At 37.5% G+C, this 19,798-nt stretch overlaps 1 pseudogene; it reads right to left on the reverse strand.

The window, feature by feature from the left end:
• Positions 1 to 10,164: 10,164 nt before the first annotated feature.
• Positions 10,165 to 18,485, reverse strand: LOC131768787 (uncharacterized; annotated as a pseudogene).
• Positions 18,486 to 19,798: the final 1,313 nt, after the last annotated feature.

Genomic DNA, 19,798 nt, shown 5'->3' on the forward strand with positions numbered 1-19,798 from the left:
TATGAAATAAGTATTAAGTACCAATGATAAATATAGCCAGGATTAAAGAATATTATCTGTTTCATATAGTTTTGAAAAAAATACCTGATATACTAAGTTTTGTAGAAGGACAACATGTTGACAAGTAACGTTGAGATTTAATTGCCACAATTAATTCCCAGTTTTTTCAAGAAATATTCAGCTACTTTCAGATTTGTTATTTGCGTAATACAGTGACCACCTTTTAAGTGGCCAAATTTTGTTAATTTTTATACTAATGCTTCGATTTGTTACTTTATTTTTTAATTTCAGTTTTGGTAAAAATATCTTTTAATATCTTACCTGACTTCTCTGCAAACATTTGTTTCACCTTATCACGTTTGTAAACAATTAATTTTGTCTTTTCAGACCCTGCAAACAATTTTTTCAATATTTCTCATACCCCTCCTCTAGAAAAATAATAGTCCGTCCCTTACATAGCCTTATCTTAATACAAAGATGGCTAACAAACCCGTGACGCAATTTACATGAATTTTGACGAGTTTCCCACCCCTCTCCCCCGATCAAATTATACCTAAAAAGTCCAGGAAATAAAATTTTCCAACATTGTTTACATACTCCTACCTAAACAAACAAATCAACCTGATTAATGGAAAAAAATTGATAAAAAAATGTTTCCAACGAGCTATAATGGCCAAGCTGAGTCAGTGGTTCGTTATGTCTTCTGGCCGTAATCCAGTATCACCTGAATATACTTAAATTTTATTCTTTCTATGCCCTTTAGGGGCTAGTCGTCAGAGGGGTAGGGATACTGTTGGGTTTTTTTTTTTTTGGGGGGGGGGGAGTTTCAAGGATTTAGCTGGGAACAGAGGGGTCAGTCGTCTCCAACAAAGTGTAGAGGGGACTATAGAAAATTGAAGGCCAATGAAGGGCGGGGGGGTCTTAAAAATATCACAGAGCTTAGTGGGGAGAGCAGTTAATCGTAACACAACCAAAATAATCAAAATGACAGAGAGAAATTAACCATTAGCCGTAAAATGATAACATTTTTAACCGTTAATTGCCCGTAAAAGCGATCACCCCATCGAGACTAGGTGTGACGCTTGCGATGAAAGACGAAACTTCGAGGGGTGTCGCTAGGCGTGTTTTCTAAGTGTCGCTGATGTGGGGACTATTTTACCGGTCGTAATGAAACCACGAAAACCAAGATGACGATTAACAGTGTTTATTTAGATCACGATTACGATCACGATCACGATCGTAAACTGAAATTACAATAATATTATAACGAATGCATGAATCTACTTGAATTGGTGCGAAAGGCATGAAAGAAACGCTTTACGTGCCTATGTCGATAACGCGATTAAAATAACAACAATTAACGTGAATTAACATAAACAAATCATAAAAGGCTAAATTAAAACTACTCGAGATTCAAAGATCGGCTACACGATGACCATTTGCGGCTGATTAACAGCCCAAAGACTAAAATGTGGGCGTTGCTGTGTGAGCGTCTACTTATTTCAAATACTCCTTTGATTTCAAGATAATTAGTTGTACTATTGTACAACACAGTACATATGTGCGCTATCGCCAAAGGTTAAAAACTAAACTTAAACATATTGAAATAAAACTAAAAAAATCACTTACATATCGGTCCCGCTTGTGCCAAAGGTTTGGAACGAAAGAACGAAGGTACTGCTGTTCAAGGCGAAATCTTGCGAAACTCTGGCTTAAAAGCGCTAACTTAGCTTTTATATGCGCGTGGTGATGCTAAAAGTTCCGATTCCAAACCAATAGGGAAAAGATAAACATTGTAACTACGATCGTAACTAGGCATACAAAGTAATTCATAATTGATCTAATCAAAAAAAAAAAAAAACTGTTCTTTTGTTCGATATCCTTAACACTAGGCCTGTCCCGATTGGGATCCTAAACTGCTGGAAAGTTGCTAATTTGAATAGTTTCTAGAAATTGCAAAAAAATACAAAAAGTTGACACCTAAATTTCTTGATATTGTTATAGAAACATTAATTTGAATTTAAAAAGCTTTATTTTTGGTTCTTTACAAGAATTGCCAATATCAGTCACAAAAAATAACTTGGCTTTAGAGAGTTGCTAAAAAATATGGGCGAAATTTAAGGATACTCTTATGTCTAACGAACAAAACACGTGGTTTATTAGACATCATTTTAGCCAATTGTCAAATGTAATATTAAATAAGAGTGGAAATAGGCCAACGAAACGTTGTCAAGTGACACGTCATGTGTTCAAAAGCCTTTTGATAAACATTCAAGAATTTGCATGAACTGAAGTTTTCTATGAAATCGTTGACTTTTTCGTACTTAACGTGTGATTTAACTGATTCTCTCTTCATGCATTATCTCAGAAAGAAGAAACTCATTCAGAACCTGCTGTCCACAAAACTAATTATAATTTGATTTCCAATATCACTCTGTCAGTCTCGACGTACAAGTACAAGTTAAAACAAGTACCTTCACAAGTATCAGTTAACCTTTTATGGAGATCAATCATTGTTCTTTGAAAGTACTAGTTCTCCTGCTGGTTTGTAAATTGCTAGAGTTGTAAGATGTTCGAAAAAATATAGAGTTAGCAATAGCGGACAATCTTTCATATGAAACAAATAGAAAAGCATTGACTGTGCTTTATTCCGTTGTAAAGCACGCAGGAAGCAGCTAGAACAAGAAGGAATTCTAGGAAGAAACACGAGACATAGTCTCGTGTTTCTCCCCACTTCTAGATTTTTATGTGTGTTTTTTTAGGCACAGTATAGGATGCGAAGAGCAATACTTAGGAATAACAATTAAAGTGATTTTAGCGGGCTCCCGTAAAGAAAATAAATATCACGAAAAAACGGCCCAATCGTTTGGGTTCATTGTTAGCAGTGCGATGCATGGGTCACTCCCTTATACTTCACACTCGAACTGTTATACTCCACTGATGGTTTTTGATCATCAGGACTTAATAACTAAATAGAGGTTATTCTTCCTTGTTTCTAAAAAGAAAAGAAGGATAAAGCGATTACAAAAACATCTACTGCAAAGGAGATGGAAAATTGTTAGTCTGAAATCTTATTATGTTAAAAGCGTTCTAAAAGAGCTAACAAAGAGTTAACTCTCCTGGCTAACGTAGTCTTGAACGAGAGTATGTTAGCACGTTTTTTTCTCATTAAATTCCGGATGATAAAGAGAAAAAAAAACAAAGAAGCGCTCGCCTGAAACATCCTTACGGCTCTGCGAACAATTAGATAAATATTCCTACTTGCATCCGTTTTGATCGATCAAAACATTAGAAAAGGTTCGGTGTTATTCAAACCATTCAGTTGTTAGTAACTACCTGCGAATTAACAGGTCGAAGCGTGCTAGGCATGAGCCAGACTTTTACATAACATTAATTTATTGAATAAAGTTTGCAATCGTGCCTGTAATTCAAAATACCGTCCGAAGGTGAAGCCAACTGTAATAGGCTTCACTAAGTCGAGCAAAACGAGTTAAAGGAGGAAACACGGGACTATTCAACCTGAAGATCAGCTTCCTCAATGGAGTAATCTAGGATATGAATTTTTCAAAGCATATTCGATAAACCCTGCTCTAAAAAATCCACAAAACTCGACGTGTTTGGTCTCTACTTCAGTTTTAATTCATTTAAATATATCGATTTTAACTTAAAAATTAACCTTCCTTTATTGTTAAGTGAACAAACCACCGTTTTAGGTAAAGTTTTTGAGCTTTCCAGGAAAATTGTTTTCCTATTCAGGTATGATTCCATCACAAACCCTTTACACTTGTCATCACCAGTCAAGATGGCTTGATATAAGCCACATTATGTGGGTGTGCCAGTGTGTCACGGGCAAGGTGAAATTCTATGTCTATGAAATGGGAAAAAGAATGTCTACATTATGAACAAGAAAGCCAGCTTAATAAACCAAGAGTTTATCATATTGAGGGAAGTCAATACAGTCATGTAAATTCAGTTGCCAATTCAAAACAGGAAAGATAGACTGGTTTTGCTTGTGAAGTGAATCAATTCAAACACAGATTTCACTTCATCTTACCCACATGCAGAGCTAGTAATAAAATAATAAATATCTTCTGATCATCAACTAAGAATTTATGTCATGATCAATAGAGTAATAAAATAGTGGTCAGTGTAAGGGGAAAATTCCAGAGAAGTGTGCAGTAAAAAATTTCATTGTCAAAAAATGTAACATAATCAGAATTCTACATGCTTTGTAGAAGAATAAATATATCGATTTTAACTTAAAAATTAACCTTCCTTTATTGTTAAGTGAACAAACCACCGTTTTAGGTAAAGTTTTTGAGTTGACTTTTCTGGAGTGATAAATAAACAAATCGCTGCTTACAAAGATACCAGCTCTGTCGACGTGTTTTTAGCTGAAATTGGCCCGTCGCATATATTGTTCTTTAATTAACAATCTATCCCACTGGCATAAAATTAGAGTAAATTACATGTAACTATAAATGTTGTTGTAAATACGTGAGCGTGAGCTAAATAAAATCTTCGCATACCTAAAATATTCGAAACATGTAGTTGTCGCATGAAAATACTCGCTTAATTGTGCATGAACCTCGGTGTTTTGCTCGGTCGCTTTTGTAGATTTCTACCACTGTCACTGTAAAACAGTATGTTTTAGATACATTTTCAAATCAACTGTAGGTTGGAATTCTGTTGGTAAAAATTGTCAAAGAAATCCGAGAAAAATGGCATGTAGCACCGGGCAGTCGTGCTACATTCAATCTCGCCGATTTCAACGAAACTTTGCCAGGTTAAAGGATCTACTCCAAAACTAAAAAAGACAAACTGGTTTCTGTTTTGTTTTTTTTCCAGGGGGATATAGACTACCCCCCGGTTTTTCTTGACCCTTAGTTAATGTCCACCACAAGTATCAGTCAATTCGATCGACGGCTTGTCAGTCAACAGAGGCAAATAAACGACTGAGTTTTTAGACTTTTGGATTCATCCAAATATTTGACAACTTTGAAAAGTGAGATGCAAAGATCTTTATTATTTTTTTTTTAGCTTAATAGCAGCTGTACCCTCTCCTGCAGTCTTCGTCTAAATTTTCAAGGTCACTCCTTATCTTTTGCCTTGTTAGAGGCGGTTGCCATACTAGTTTCCTCCCCTGTCCAGCTCATGTCAATGAAATAATTCTTTGCTTTCTGAGAAAAGGTGGCTGGTTTTTGTGTTTTCCAAAGAGCCCATGCAAAGTCCATTTAGCTAGTTAGGGATGTTTCGTCAGAAGTTTACCTGAGGTTCAACCTTGAACGTAACCACCCCCTTTAAAATGGCAAGCCGGTCTTCGTCCATTTTCTCTTGATCTTATCATAGGCGGATTTTTTTGTCAGCTTCACTGTGTTTGCCTTTGTTAGGGTGCTTTTGGATGGCAGCCAATGACTAAAATTTCTTGATACATCCTTCCTCTTAGCAAGAACATCTCGCTTTCTTGTTCCGTCCGTGACGGATTGGATATAGTTCTCGCGATGGCCCGCGTTCAGGGATCCGTGCACGTTGCTGATAACCACCCACTTCTACGATTAGTTTGCTGAAGGTTTCTTATGCGATGAGCCTAGTGAGACTCTGAGGTGCTCCAAACTGTGCCAGTTGGTCTGCGCTATAAACTTGTCGCAATTCTAAAGTCAGAGGGAGGGTCGCCCACCTCTATTTATGTGAGCGTCTCTACAGTACCTGCGTATCCCTAGCAATCATATGATATAAAGTTCATTTCAGTCACAAATCATTAGTTAGGAAAACTGATTTTCAGATAAGCGCTCTTCTTGCCCTTCTTCCTTATTCATTGCTGACTCTAAGATAGCGGTTACAGTACGCGTTCTATTAGGTTTACAGTCACCTTGCCACAAGGAAGACTCGCCACCAGCTTTGATTTCTTCTGCCATCTTCAGATTCACCTCTCTCTCAACTGTACGTGTCCGATTTTTATGACGAGGATACTGGCATGAATCTCATACCAAGTTGTGCATGATATTTGAGGCATATCGTGAAATCGCGGCTTTCCTAATCTCCAAATAAGCCAATACGCGCTAGAAAAAGGTTCTCCTCGGACGAAACGCATGTTTGGGACACATTGACGTCTTTTATATTTTTTATTTATTTTTTTTTTTACGCTGTACATCCACGAGTTTAGAGTTGTGAGCTGCTGCCGTCCCTGGCCAGCGCGAGAATTGAGAGCTTTTTAGACACTCGATTTCTTATACGGCATCACTATGAAGACGTAATACAACTGATACACCTACACTACAAAGGATTGACAATGTCTGTTGCGCTGTTGCGAGAAGGAGGAAAATATTACCGGCAGTGTAAATTCTTTAAGAGTTTCAGAGACTTTTCAGAGATGTCTATCTTTGGCTGCCACAAAAAATTGACCCTTTCTTAAATTTACTGGGAAAAAATAAAACAGGTCATTAATTGACCATTGAATAAAATTTTTTGAAATATCGTTCGGAATTTGCCTTTTATTGCGTGCAAATCAAGGGTAGACAAAGTTTATAAAACATTTGACAAGAATTTCATGGGGTTCACCTCGATAATTTTCGTCGGCCAGAGTCAAGACGCACCAAGCTAAGTGACATCGCCCTCCAGTAAAATAATTTTCCAAAGAATAAATGTGGCAAGCGTGGGGAAACGCACATTTTTTTCATTATTGTGATCAAAGCCCAATGATGTACCTAAATTGGTACTTACGGAATCAAATCATTGATTATGACAGGGTGAGCTTAATTTTTCTGTTGAACTCACTGCACGAACTGAGAAAGTGAAAACTTGTAGTTATCTCCCACGCATTTCGTCTGACAATAGTAGACTTCATCAAGGAGTTTTACAAGTAGGGTAAATAAGCTTGCTCAAATACAAATAGTAAATAAGTTGTCTCTTTACTATTGAAGCCAGTGGATATAACTCGCCAGGTGCGCCTACGGTGACATGCGTGACATTTTTCGGACGTTACATGTACGAGTAGGTAATCTGTTTGAGGGTCACAGATTTAGTGTAAATATTTGACCCCTCGACGTCACGTAATGTCTCTAGTTTACAGAGGTCTTACAAAGCTTCATTACTTGGATTTGTCTTCTGCGCGTAGAAGGCTACAGGCGAATTTCTCGGGTGTAATTGCTTTTGCTCTGAGTTCTCAACTGATGTTGTCGCAAACAGCTTTTGGGAGTCACGAAACAAAAAAACTTATCGGGACCTAGTTTCATGTACTAATGGAAGTAAATGGCAAATAAAAACATATTCTCTTGAGAAATAAAGTTATAAATAACAGGGGTTCTTTGAAACAAATAGTGATAGAAAAGGTTTCAGTTCTGGTCAATATCGACTTTTCATAGCTTACTTCCAAATCTAAGGGAACGCGCCGAGGGAATAAAAAAAAACATACATGTGTGATAATGCAAGGAGGAGAATAAAAATACAAATAAAGAAAAAGGAGAAAACATAGAAACCAGTGTTGCAGCGCACAGATATCTTTTGAGCCAGACGTACACACTTATGCCCGACACCACGCAAAGAAACTCGAAAGAGTGCTGTATATGAACTTGCTCGCACGTGCACGCAGGACAATCAGCGAAAATAATGGCAAATGCAGATGATATTTGCAGTCAAAAAACAGGCAAATAAGATGACAGAAGGATAAAGAACTTTCTGGAGGTGTCTTCTTAAAAAAAAGAAAAACAATTTTTACTTCTCATGAAAGGTCACGCAGTCACGCTACAAGTCCTATTTCTACGTGGAATTTCTTGATGGCGGAAAGTGGAAAAACCATTTTCCAGTCTTATTTTCTGGAAATATGGCGCAGTTAATGAATTTTATGGGGCTATTGATATTTCCTATCATATAAGAGAAGCAGAGTTTCCCGAAAAGCCGAAATTGTTACACTCGGGAACTTGTACGTCAACAAGCTCGCGGCATCTGAATTTAAAAATCTCCTCTCCTGTTACAGTTTCCTTATTGTGAACTGTGCGATAATGATAATAAACAATCAAATTGTAGACTAATGAATGTTTTGGTTTTGTACAAGTGCCCTATATCCTGATTTTAGCAAATCTTTAAAATAATAAAAGACAGGAGAAAGAAACGCTACGATTTTCCCATCGATTTTTCAGCTAAAAACACGTCGACAGAGCTGGTATCTTTGTAAACAGCGATTTGTTTATTTAGCACTCGAGAAAAGTCAACTCAAAACCTTTACCTAAAACGGTGGTTTTTTCACTTAACAATAAAGGAAGGTTAGTTTTTAAGTTAAAATCGATATATTTAAATGAATCAAAACTGAAGTAGACACCAAACACGTCGAGTTTTGTCGCAATAGCGTGCGATTTGCAGTAGGAGTACAGCAAGGAAAATGGCCTAACTCCGTGAAACTGCACGCTATATATTTTGGTCTGGCGCGCTCGCTTTTCACGGACCAAAAACAATATTTTTACATGATAAACACGAAGAATTTTTCGTTGAAAAGAGCTCATTTATTTTATGTAAATTCGTATACCTCCGATGTTATGGTCGTCTGAAATATAGCAAAATTCAGCGTAAAAACTGAATAGAAAATATAGTGTACTTTACGTGGGTGGCTACAAACGAAAGAAAGTTCAGTTAGAGATGAAATATAGTTGCAAAGCTACTCCGAGGGATGAAAACAACTTATGAAAAAATGAATCCAAGATAATTTTTCGCTGTCTTGTACGAGCGTTGTGAAAATGCACTAAAATCCCAATAGAAATTATGCAAACTAGGTACGTTTTGGCCGATTTCGAACTTTCATATTTTTTTTCCAAAATAAAAACTCGCTGGAACTTATGAATGTTATTTTTGAGAAACGAAAGTATCAGAAGAAGCTAATGTGACACAGATTCAAAAGATCTACATTCTGGGATCTATGCAAATCCTCAGAAAGGTGCTTAGCGTATGAACAGAATGATTGACTTGAGTGACTGATGCCCTAGGTGCATGGTTTGCGCCCAGCGGATGCACAAAAAGAACACCAGCAAAGACTGTGATGGAAGAGATAATAATAACAATGATAATAATAATAATGATAATAATAGTAATAATAATAATAATAATAAAAGAAAGATATTAATGAATCAATTGATGTCCATTAGTCTCTTATGCCCGAAACGAATTTTTAACATGGAGAAAATGGGGCAAAACACAAGGAAGCTGAAATCAATTGACTCATTCAGAGCCTCAGCTTTTAAAATTGTGTAAACAGGGGAAGAGGCGAACTTAAACAAGTTACTTAATGAAAGTTTCACATCTCGAAACCACCGTGCTGGGTACAAAACGACTTAATTGTTTGGGTACGAGTTGACTCAACTGTTTGGGTACGAAACGTTTTAGCTGGGTACGAAACGACCGAAGGTACGAAACCACTGGTAACCTTACAATCAATCTCATGTATCAAAAACTGATCCTGTTATACAACTGGAATTTTTTCTTAACAGCGGTCACTATCATTGGTTACTTTGGGGTAACATTACATCCAACAATAAAACTGTTGTCTGTGTAAAGTTTCTGATCTGAGTGGACAACATTACAAAATCTTTGACATCAGTAGGCAGCAATGGAACGTTTCCCGCTCGTGTTTATGAACGACCACTATTACACGTGAACATGGCTTGACTGAGAGTAACGTTAAACCGGCATGATATTATGGTTTTGTGATATTTTGCTCTCTTACACACTTTAAAGGAGGTCATCAAAATGTTCGATTTGTTTCTGCATCGCCTCCTCTAATTTATTCCTTTTGCTGCACAATAAATTACTAGACGACTGTGCCTACTGTGAAGCGTTCTTTTTGTTTTACTCGGGACCAGTTCTGAAAAGTTTACTATTTAAAAGACTTTCTATAATAGGATAGTTAATAGATGGAAATCATTGGACAGTTCCCTTCAAATTTTTAACTTTATAATGGTTTTTGACCACACTCTTACAAGTTAAATTTCAAAAAATGTCAACAAATCTCAGAATTTTAAGCTTAAGCGTGTTGAATATTATAATCCTAGACGGTGCCATTTTTAATACGTAGCCAGAGGAAAGGATTCTTATCATCCCCTTGTTGAAAAAGGAAAGAGGGATTTAAATGTATATAAAACTTCTGCAATTACCACCACAACTACTAATAATACAGAAATCCATTTTGAAAAAATTACTGTAAAACTCAAAAAAATGTTTTGGAATCAGCCGAACAATTCCATAATTTGCACAAGGCCATCATCATTCGAATTCCCACCAGCCAAACCGGAACAATCTTCGCCATTACAGTACGAGCCTCCTCCACCTCCGGCTTGTTGCCAACGGGTACCACTACCCCCCCAGAGTAGCCACCACCTCCACCTGATGCACCATTATCCTCTGCTCCACCTCCCCCACCTCCAAACCCACCAACTGCTCCTGGTGCAGGGCCCCCGTTATTACCACTATTCATATCTCCGGCTTGACCTCCGATCCACGCTTGCGCACGTGATCCACCTCTTTCCCCATGGGAGGAGCCTAGCCGGGTACAACCTTGACCAAACCAACCCGCTCCCACTCCTCCATGGTGGTAACCGCCCTCACTGTTGCATTCACCTGGCTGCCCACCTATGCCTCCATTTCGAACTTGTGACGAAACCTTCCCTACACTACTGGTGCCATTTGATTCCGCCTGACCATCCACACCATTATATCCACCAGACGCACCCCCTCCTCCTCCGGCAGCCAGCAACAGAACATCAGCTGTAGTATAAACAAAACTTCCTCCCCCTCCTCCAGTGCCAGCATTGTCTTCCACGGACACTCCTAGTTGAGCTGCTCTTTTGTTAGTGCTTTGTCCGCCTTTAATCTCTACTGAATCTCCTCCTCTTTGTCCCACCACAATATTTAACACTGTTCCCTTATTCAGTCTGGACTTCCCTTCTTTAAACGCTCCCTTTCCACCATAATATGTTCCTGGATTGTCTCCATAATCGTATGAATGTGTTCCTCCCCGAGCTCCCCAGGCTTTGATGAGATAGCGGGTGGTCCGCGGAACAGTGAACGTCTGTATACTACCGAAGCGTCCTCTTCTTCCACCGGCTTCAAATCCAGCTAGCAACAGAAATAAAAAGAAACTAGATCGTCTACTATAAATGACAAAAAAAAACAATGAAAAATGTAAATTGACATCAAAATGTTAAAAATTAATAAGTTTATCAGTTGGCAAGTCAGTCAGTCACTCTCTCCCCGAGCGCCCCGTGGTCCGTGGAATTGTAAACGTTTGTATAGTGCCAAAGCGTCCTTTTCTCCCACTCACCGTAAAATTAACCTCTGTATAAAAATATGGTTAAAAGAATTAGATTGTGCAATTAATGCAATATCTGTCGAATATAAGCAAATATACCATCCATGAAAAGTATAAATTGACATTAACTGGTTGCAAACAGCAAGATGGTCAGGTAATAAGTCCTTCTTTGCCGGTGCCTGTTTGTCTGCGAGGGGCACAAATATGCAATCTAAATCTAATATGAAATCTAAAAATCCTTACAGCTACAACGTATCTCATCACCGAGAAATCGAAGTTTAAAACATTTCAAGGCAATCGGTGACATTTTAACGCTTGAAAAATTTATTGAAAATGCACACACTTGTATAAAAACGGAGAATCTTTGTTTGCTTTCTGTTTTTTTTTTTCAATATTTGTAATTAATGCCTTTCACTTCTTTAGGTGACCATATGCTAAACAACTTGAACACCCTGACCACTAGAAATGCCGACCCCCAATAGAAGTACAGGGGCAACCTGCGAAGGCCCAGGAGACATTTGCAAAAATATGTTTCGTAGAACACCACCTACAAGTTGCAACTGAAAGATCTTGTTGAAGTCTGCTTATGGGCAATTTCAAGTCTCACACGGCTCGAGCAGCCGCGGTAAAACTTTTCGATCGAGTGCCATCAGCCAAAATTCCTCAAACCACGAACCTTTGTTTGTTTCAGAGGCCTATTTTCGCCTTTTTGTGTCGAATTTCTTCTCTGCCAAGCTATCTTTCTTGGACTTTCGTCCAGTTTTACACCCAAACCGATTGCAGAGATCTGCACGTGCGATCGAAATCAGGAAATATTTATGCGACTGAAATTGAAAAGCTGCCGTTTATAAGATGTTTCGCCGCAAAAAGTATCTCTAATTCGTGTTGACAGGTTCTAGTTGGCCATGAACACTTGACGGGCTGAATAATAAGTGCAAAAATAAAAAAGGAAAGTTGGCCTCCGAAGGTCTACCGTATCATTACTTTGGTTAAGGTGTTCCCAAATTTTATAACTGATGTAATACAGACATGGACAAATGAGAAAACAACATGACATTTACCGCTATATTTGACGGTTGTGACAAGGATTTCATCGAAACGAGACAAACAGTGCACAACAAATCAATTACTCTACCTGTAAATCACAAGAATTAAAATTTTCACATCCACATCAATTACAAGAACAAAAAAAACTTCAGTTTTGTCACCCTTTCTTTCCATATTGCAAGAAACAAGAACACTTTTTCCCGTTGTGATGGAGTAAAGCCAGTACTCGCCGCTGGTCGCTTCTCCCTCTTCGCTTCGTTGTATCTCCTCACATGTATCCGCTGGAAATTCCGGAATGGAACCAAGACGAACTGAGGTCGAAAAACATTTTCTTCAGAAAGTAATTCTAATTCCATTTGCCCACTAAAAATAAAACGAAATCTATACATGTACTGGAGAGAAGGCAAGTTTTGACGTCATGAACTTCATTGCGGGTTTCCGTCTTATTACAGTGCGCAAGTGAAAGAAAAAAAAATATTCACTTTTGTTTACTATGGTTCTCGATGGAAAAAGGCTTTCAGGTTAGAAATTGCCTTCTGACTTAAATGTGGGAATAACTTCAAAGTATAAATTTAGACCAGTTTATGTCATTCACCTATGGTCTTACTTTTCTAGTAAGACTAGCCACTATTGTTCAGATGGGTTTCACTTCATTGATGATGGTTTTCTATGGTTAAACTGACCTCTTTCCTTATTACTCTTAACATAATATCTCGCAGAATTTGGCACAAAGTTCTCTGGTCTGGCCTCCTTAGTCCGGTTATTTAGTTCACATAGTTCCTTAGAAATGACGTAGTTGAAGCTGTGACATCGGAAATCATCGTTACACGCCTGATTACATTCAGCCGCAATCGATGATTTCATAGTTTTGAAGATGTGTCTTCTAAGCATCATGCCCAAAATGGCATGCTCATCCTTTTTGCATTCTTGAGTAAAAATTTCATTAAAGTAGCACACTGCAATTACAATACAGAACCGCATCGTCGTTACCACTGGTTCGTCTCTCCTCTAAGAGAAATTTTGAAAAAAATAAATACTGTGATTAATTTGGGTTGAAGAAAGCGGTATAATTTCAGTAAGAAATTACGGTAATTTTTTGTCGATTTTTGCCAATTATGCACCTGAGATTAACGAAAAAAAGACAGGACAGGAAATGATTCATGAAATTGCGATTTGAATGTATAGTTTAGTGCGTTGTACAACCAGCTAAGTGTATAATCTTACAAATTTATCTATTTATGCTTGTTTACACATGTTTAAATATTCATCAAAATGGCCCTGAAAATATAAACATAAACTGAGAAAATTTAACGTTTAAACAGAGAAAGAATTAACGAGGCTAATCATTCCACCAACAAAGATCGTCCATGTACTACCACCTATGAAAATATAGCGTAACATGAGTCCTTAAGTGTGATATCTGCACATTAAGTTTTCAAAATATCTGACCTGATCCTTACATTTCCTATACATACATTTTTTCCTTTCTTACAGAGATTAGATCATCCTTCTGATAAAAGCTCAAGTTTATAACTTCGTTCAGGGAATAAATCCACTGGAACATACCTGTGTGTTTTATATTTATCAATTCGTTAATACCTTGGAGTAAATTAAGTAAATCCTAACTTCTTTTGTGTTATACAAACTGGTTTGAATTGTCAGACTTTATGTTTTACAGTTTTAAAGGTGTCAAGGATTTTAACATACAGACAACGTTCAGCATAACAAATTAAGAGTATTTTGCAAGGAAGACGTGTAATCAGCAGGTCCTAAACACATCGTTGAGGCAGAATTATTTAGACGATATAACTTCGTTCTCTATCGATTAAAATGAGAAGATAAAATTGTAAGGGCCTGTTCCCAATATTATTGATGTACAGAATCCCATTGACTTTGAAGGAAAAGCTACGGTATTCAGGTCAAGTCAAATCAACTTCAGTATCTTATAACACACAGTAGATTAGTTATTATCTAATAGGAAGCTTTCATAATGAAATTTACAATTGAGTACTGTTCACCCAAATAATCCTGCAAATTAATGACTTAGGAAATTACTTTATTGTAAAATGCTCGACTAGAACATAAACTGCATTTTCCTGAGATTTTGAGCAGTTTTTAAAATTTCCTCCGTCCTGGAAAAATAGCAAATAAGTATATCTACAGAAAGCTCTTAGCTTTTGTAAATGAAACCCACTTTGAATGCCCGCATTTTCACGGTTTTTTTTTTTTTGTAGTATATTCTCCTTTTTTTGTCAGTTTTAAGTGTTTTGAAAACTTCCAATTAATGTGACGCCTTTAATCAGCGTTTCTCCTTTGCAACTCAGCCACAAGTGCCGGCCCATTCCATCTAAAGCTACTGCAATTGATACAGACGAATGTTCAAAGGGCATTTTTCAAACGTTGAAGTTTGGTAAAGCAGCTGAACCTTTTTTTATTGCAATGAATTGTCAGAAGAATAAAATTTCAATTTTCGATTTACTCCTGCCTAAAAATCGTGAAGGTTACAGTTTTCCCTACCTTAATAAAGCCATCTTGAATGAAAAATTTATATCAAATCTTTCGCAGCAATTAACCTCCTAATCAGGGCGTGCGTAATTTCCCATGGAGGTGTCGGAGTAACCTTATGCCGAAAAATTGCTTAGGTAAATCGTGGCACATCATTTTCTGTCTGTAACGTCATAAACCTGTCCGGACGATGGAAGAAAATTAAAAGAGTTTGATTTAAATGGGAGGTTCGTCGAATTCGGCCCTCCTATAATTTACATAGAGTTTTCGTTTTCGTTCAACACAATATGTCCCATGCGGTTTTTTTGTTTTTGTTTTAAGGTTTTTGACCTAAAAATGAAATTAAATCTATGAAAAAGGAAAAAAAACATGTTTAAGACTCCTATTTGTAGCAGTCAAAACAAAAACCACGAGTATGACTGAAAAAAAAACGCTGAGTTTAAAGGTTTCTAATTAAGCTGCCTTTGACATTTTGAGTTTTCGAAATGATAACTTTGAATCAAGATAATTGGGTATTCTAACCCAGTTTTATTTGGTCAAGGTAACTTAAGAGTGGATATTCTCGGATGCATTTGGCGAGTATTTTTTTTTGTTTATTTCAATTAGTAAACAATGAAAGTGATTTGGAAGCCACCAAAAACACAGGGTACCAACTCGTGCAATTATTTAGACGAAAGTTTCTTGTGATTTCATGTGAAACTCACCCCTTGAAAATCATCATTAGCCCTCAGCTTGGTAAAATGCTTCATCATGAAATGCGCGAAAAAAATATGTATGGAGAACCATTACACATTGACCTGCTTCATCATCAGGATTACCGGAGAACTTTTACAAACAGCCACACTTAAGGGACTTGTCATTATTTATCATCTGTCGGTGGGAGGGGCGGGTGCAGGGGTGAAGGGCTTTGCTGGTGGAGGACTTTGCTAGAGTCACGATTACCTGAAACCCCTCCGTGCAGTTCTGTACATTTTTATAATCCCCACCCTTCCGCTGTAATTGCCAGTTCACTGACATTCAATTCTCTATAGTCTTCTGCCGTCATTCTCTGTTGGGGAAGACCGATCCCCCTCTGTCCCCCACTGAGAAACCTTGTGATCTTCCAAAATTCTCTACCAACCAGGCTATAAATAACGACAAGTCCCTTAGTTAATGTTACTTCTTCTTCTTAATTTTTTAATTTTTGATTTATCATGATTATCATTATTATTTGTGACCAATCACAACACACTATCTGATATCACTAAAGTAAAATTCATATAAATCACAGTTAACATTGTTCAAAAGACGACTCAAGCAATTGATAATTTTCTGAACCAGCATCGATTTAGTCTGTGCTGCAGTAGCGGAGGGAACATGCGGGTGTGCCAGTTATGTAGTAAACATAGTAATCGCCGCAGTTTATCACGTTGACAGATCTTGACCAGTTGCAGCAGTTTGACCCTCAGTGGAAGCAAACTGTCCTGGTGACCTGACCATCAGCCACTGTGGGATGAGCACCATTTAGCCAACCGGATGCGTGAGTGTTACATCGCTGTTTTGGTGGACATGAAGTAGGCATTCTTGTACCTGCTGCTCCTTCAAAGCGATACCAACCATGAATACCCCTGTCACAAACCGTGTTTTGATTGCCATAGGTTATCTTTCTGTCTGACCCAGTCAGACTTCGATAGTTTTGACACTCTAAAATGGACAGAGTAGAAATGATTGACGTAGGTTCAAGAATCGAAACAAACCAAGTAAAACCCTTGGTATTTGATTTATATAGAATATATGACCTCTGCGCTACTTATTAGTGTAGTTAAGAGATTAAAATCTCCTAGTGTATTAATCTTTACGTTTTTGACTCCAGGAAAAAACGCGATAAAAACGCAGCCAATATCTAGCCATCATGACCAAACAAATGAAGTCAGTTACGAAATAGTTTTACGGCCGCATAATCACATCAAAGAGTCACAACATGAATTCAATTCAAGTAGTCATGGTTTTTCTTGTTTTGACTTTCCTCGTTTGTTGTTACAAGCATATTTAATTTCCTCTGGAATTAAGGCGGAAGATCTTCAGCGCAAGCAACCGTCTCAAACATTCCGTGCAAAAAAATAAAAAAAAAGGTTTCGGCAGTGTTCGTTGCATGATTACTTTTTGAGTCATCCGCTATCCTCTCCCTGTTGTTGCCTAGGATTTTACTGTTGATGGTTTTCACTGTCATCCAATTCAAAACTAAAAGCAAAACTACATACTAGACGCCCCACCCCCAGGAGAGTGAGCTACTGTACATTATCAATGAACAAACAATCATAAATAAAACAATCTGCTAAAGTATCAGATCTGCAGGTTTTCCGCTGATGATTTATGACCTAAATTTTAAGAACTCAGTATGGGGATGCCAAGTAGGTGCCCTTCCGTCGAACACCAAGGAGTTGCTGCCCTTGTTAGTATAAAACACCTGAGTGAATGGTGCTTCTCGCGTGCGCTGATTGGCTGGTTCGGAAGTGATTTGCAAGTTCTTTTAAGTTAAATCTAATTTTCAACCAATCTTCGTTATATTGTCTGACATTCAAACATTTTTCATTACCACTGTCGATTAAAGTGGTGGATATTTACCTCGGCGCTTGACGGCTCGATAAATATCCACGACTACTCTCCTCCACTTAAGTGGATTATTGTTAATTATTTTGGATTTTCGATTTTCATAACGTCACTTGAAATCCAAAGATATGAAGCAACAAAATTCCTTGAGCGCAAAAATGAAGCAAAAAAAGTAAGTTGCTAGTTGCTTGATTACTATCTGAGTAATTAGTTTATTACCCCACTGTTGCTTGTATCTACGTAAAGCCGGATGCCTGCGTGAAAGCATAGTTACAAAAGCAGCAACAGTGGAAGACCCGACTCAACTTTGTACCTGATGGGAGAGGAATGCAAGATCTTCCATCCCCTACGTAGGGCTGGTTACATGAGCACTTGAACGATCCTACAGTGTTGGTACATGAAGCTGAACTGTGGCAATTGTGAACACCGCTGGCACATTCGTCAATATCTGTTGATATAGATTAGCAGGTTGATACAAATATCACATACAATGTAGGACAGGAATAATTAGTGCCGCGCTAGAAATGTTACAGGCCACATACATGAGTCGATTTCATTTTTTTTTTGTTTTTTTTTTGGTATGTATGGTAGTCGGTTAAAAGGGTAACGATCATCAAACACACACATTTGCCTGCTAAAGTTGCATATTCATATGCTAGTTTGGTCTGAATGCTTTGCAATTAATCACTTGCTAAAGTTCCTTGGTCGAGCCGTAATTGGCCCTTGAAAGTCTACCGAATCCTAGAGTACACATAACTTTTTTTACTCAATAAATACAAATATGTGCAAATGGGAAATGATGAGGGTAAGGCTACTACTATTTATGATGGTTGCTTTAAGGTTTTCATTGAAAGGCAACAAAAAGTGTATATTATTGTCATTACCTTTATATCTAAATTACCAGAACTATAAATTTTTAAACAAACTATTTCACATTCATATCAGCCGCAACAACAAGAACTTGAATATTTTTACCTTCTGGTTCCATATCGCAAGAAACCAGAGCAGTTTTTCCCGTTATAACGGAATAAATCCAGTACTCGCCACTTTTCGCTTTTCCATTTTCGCTGGCGTTTATCTCTTCACATGTTTCCGCTGGAAATTCAAGAATGGAACCAAGAGGAACTGAGGACAAGAAATATTTTCATCAAAGATAATTTCTAGCTGTACTTCCACCCTCTAACAACTTTCTTACTAGACGTTTAGGTGTGTAGATCGCTGAGTATTTTTACGAGTTGAGCCGTCAACTTGTCACATAAGGTTTCAAAACGATTAAAAGTTGAATTTTATTTTCGATTGTTATTCTCAAATTGTACGCATTTGCTGCAAGTATGAAAGTGTACATTTATCAATGAAAAGTGATTCATAATTTATCGCCAGTAACAAAGCTTTGAATCTGCCAGGAGACAAGCTCTTAAAGACATGGATGTGCCCTTTGCATATGAAAATAATTTCCAAAACTACATTTCATTTTCATCATCCGACTCGATCACAAAGCGACGACGCTTTGAATTAATCGTTGCCGGTACTTGAGGAGCTGAAGGCTCTTAACTAACAAACATGGAACAGTTGTTAAATACGGTACAAGAGAAAGCAAATGTAGCCAACTTGTCAAACAGGTTTTTTTACGGTGGGAAATAATTAATTGTCGAAATAACTGTACAATATCGCGGGATATTTGCACTCGCATTATTTTTCCCTACTTTGTGCAGTTGGATAATAAATTTCATTACTCCTCTCGATCAAAAAAAAAAAAAAGAGCTAGGGCCCAGAAATTTAAACTACGGATAACGCTATCCACTTTCTTTCATGGAAAATAATTTGCTTTCGAAAGTATAAATTTGGAGTAATATCATGTCTTTTGTCCATGGTGTCTCAAATTTAACCAACCAACCCCCCATAGTAGTTTAGAAAGTTTAAATTTTACACTCATTGTTAAGTCCTTTTGGGCGATGAAACTCACCTCTTTTCTTATTACTCCTGACATAATATCTCTCCGAAATTGGTACAAAGTTCTCTGGTCTGGCCTCCTTAGTCCGGTTGTTTAGTTCACATAATTTCTCCGTAATTAAGTAATTGAAGCTGTGACATCGAAAATCATCGTTACACGCTCGATTACATTCGACTGCAATCGACGATTTCAACTTTTTGAAGGTGTGTCTTCGAAGCATCATACCAAAAATTGCATGCTCATCCTTTTTGCATTCTTGAGCGAAAATTTCATACGCGATACAAAGTGTCACTGAAATAAAGAATCGCATCGTCCCGACCACCGGCTTGTCCTTTCCTGTAAGATAAATTACGATTAAAATTAAAGACCAAGATTATGCTATAATGCTAAGAATATAGGTATTTCTTGGATCTTGG

The sequence above is a fragment of the Pocillopora verrucosa genome, chromosome 5, assembly GCF_036669915.1.
Source record: "Pocillopora verrucosa isolate sample1 chromosome 5, ASM3666991v2, whole genome shotgun sequence".
NCBI lineage: Eukaryota > Metazoa > Cnidaria > Anthozoa > Scleractinia > Pocilloporidae > Pocillopora > Pocillopora verrucosa.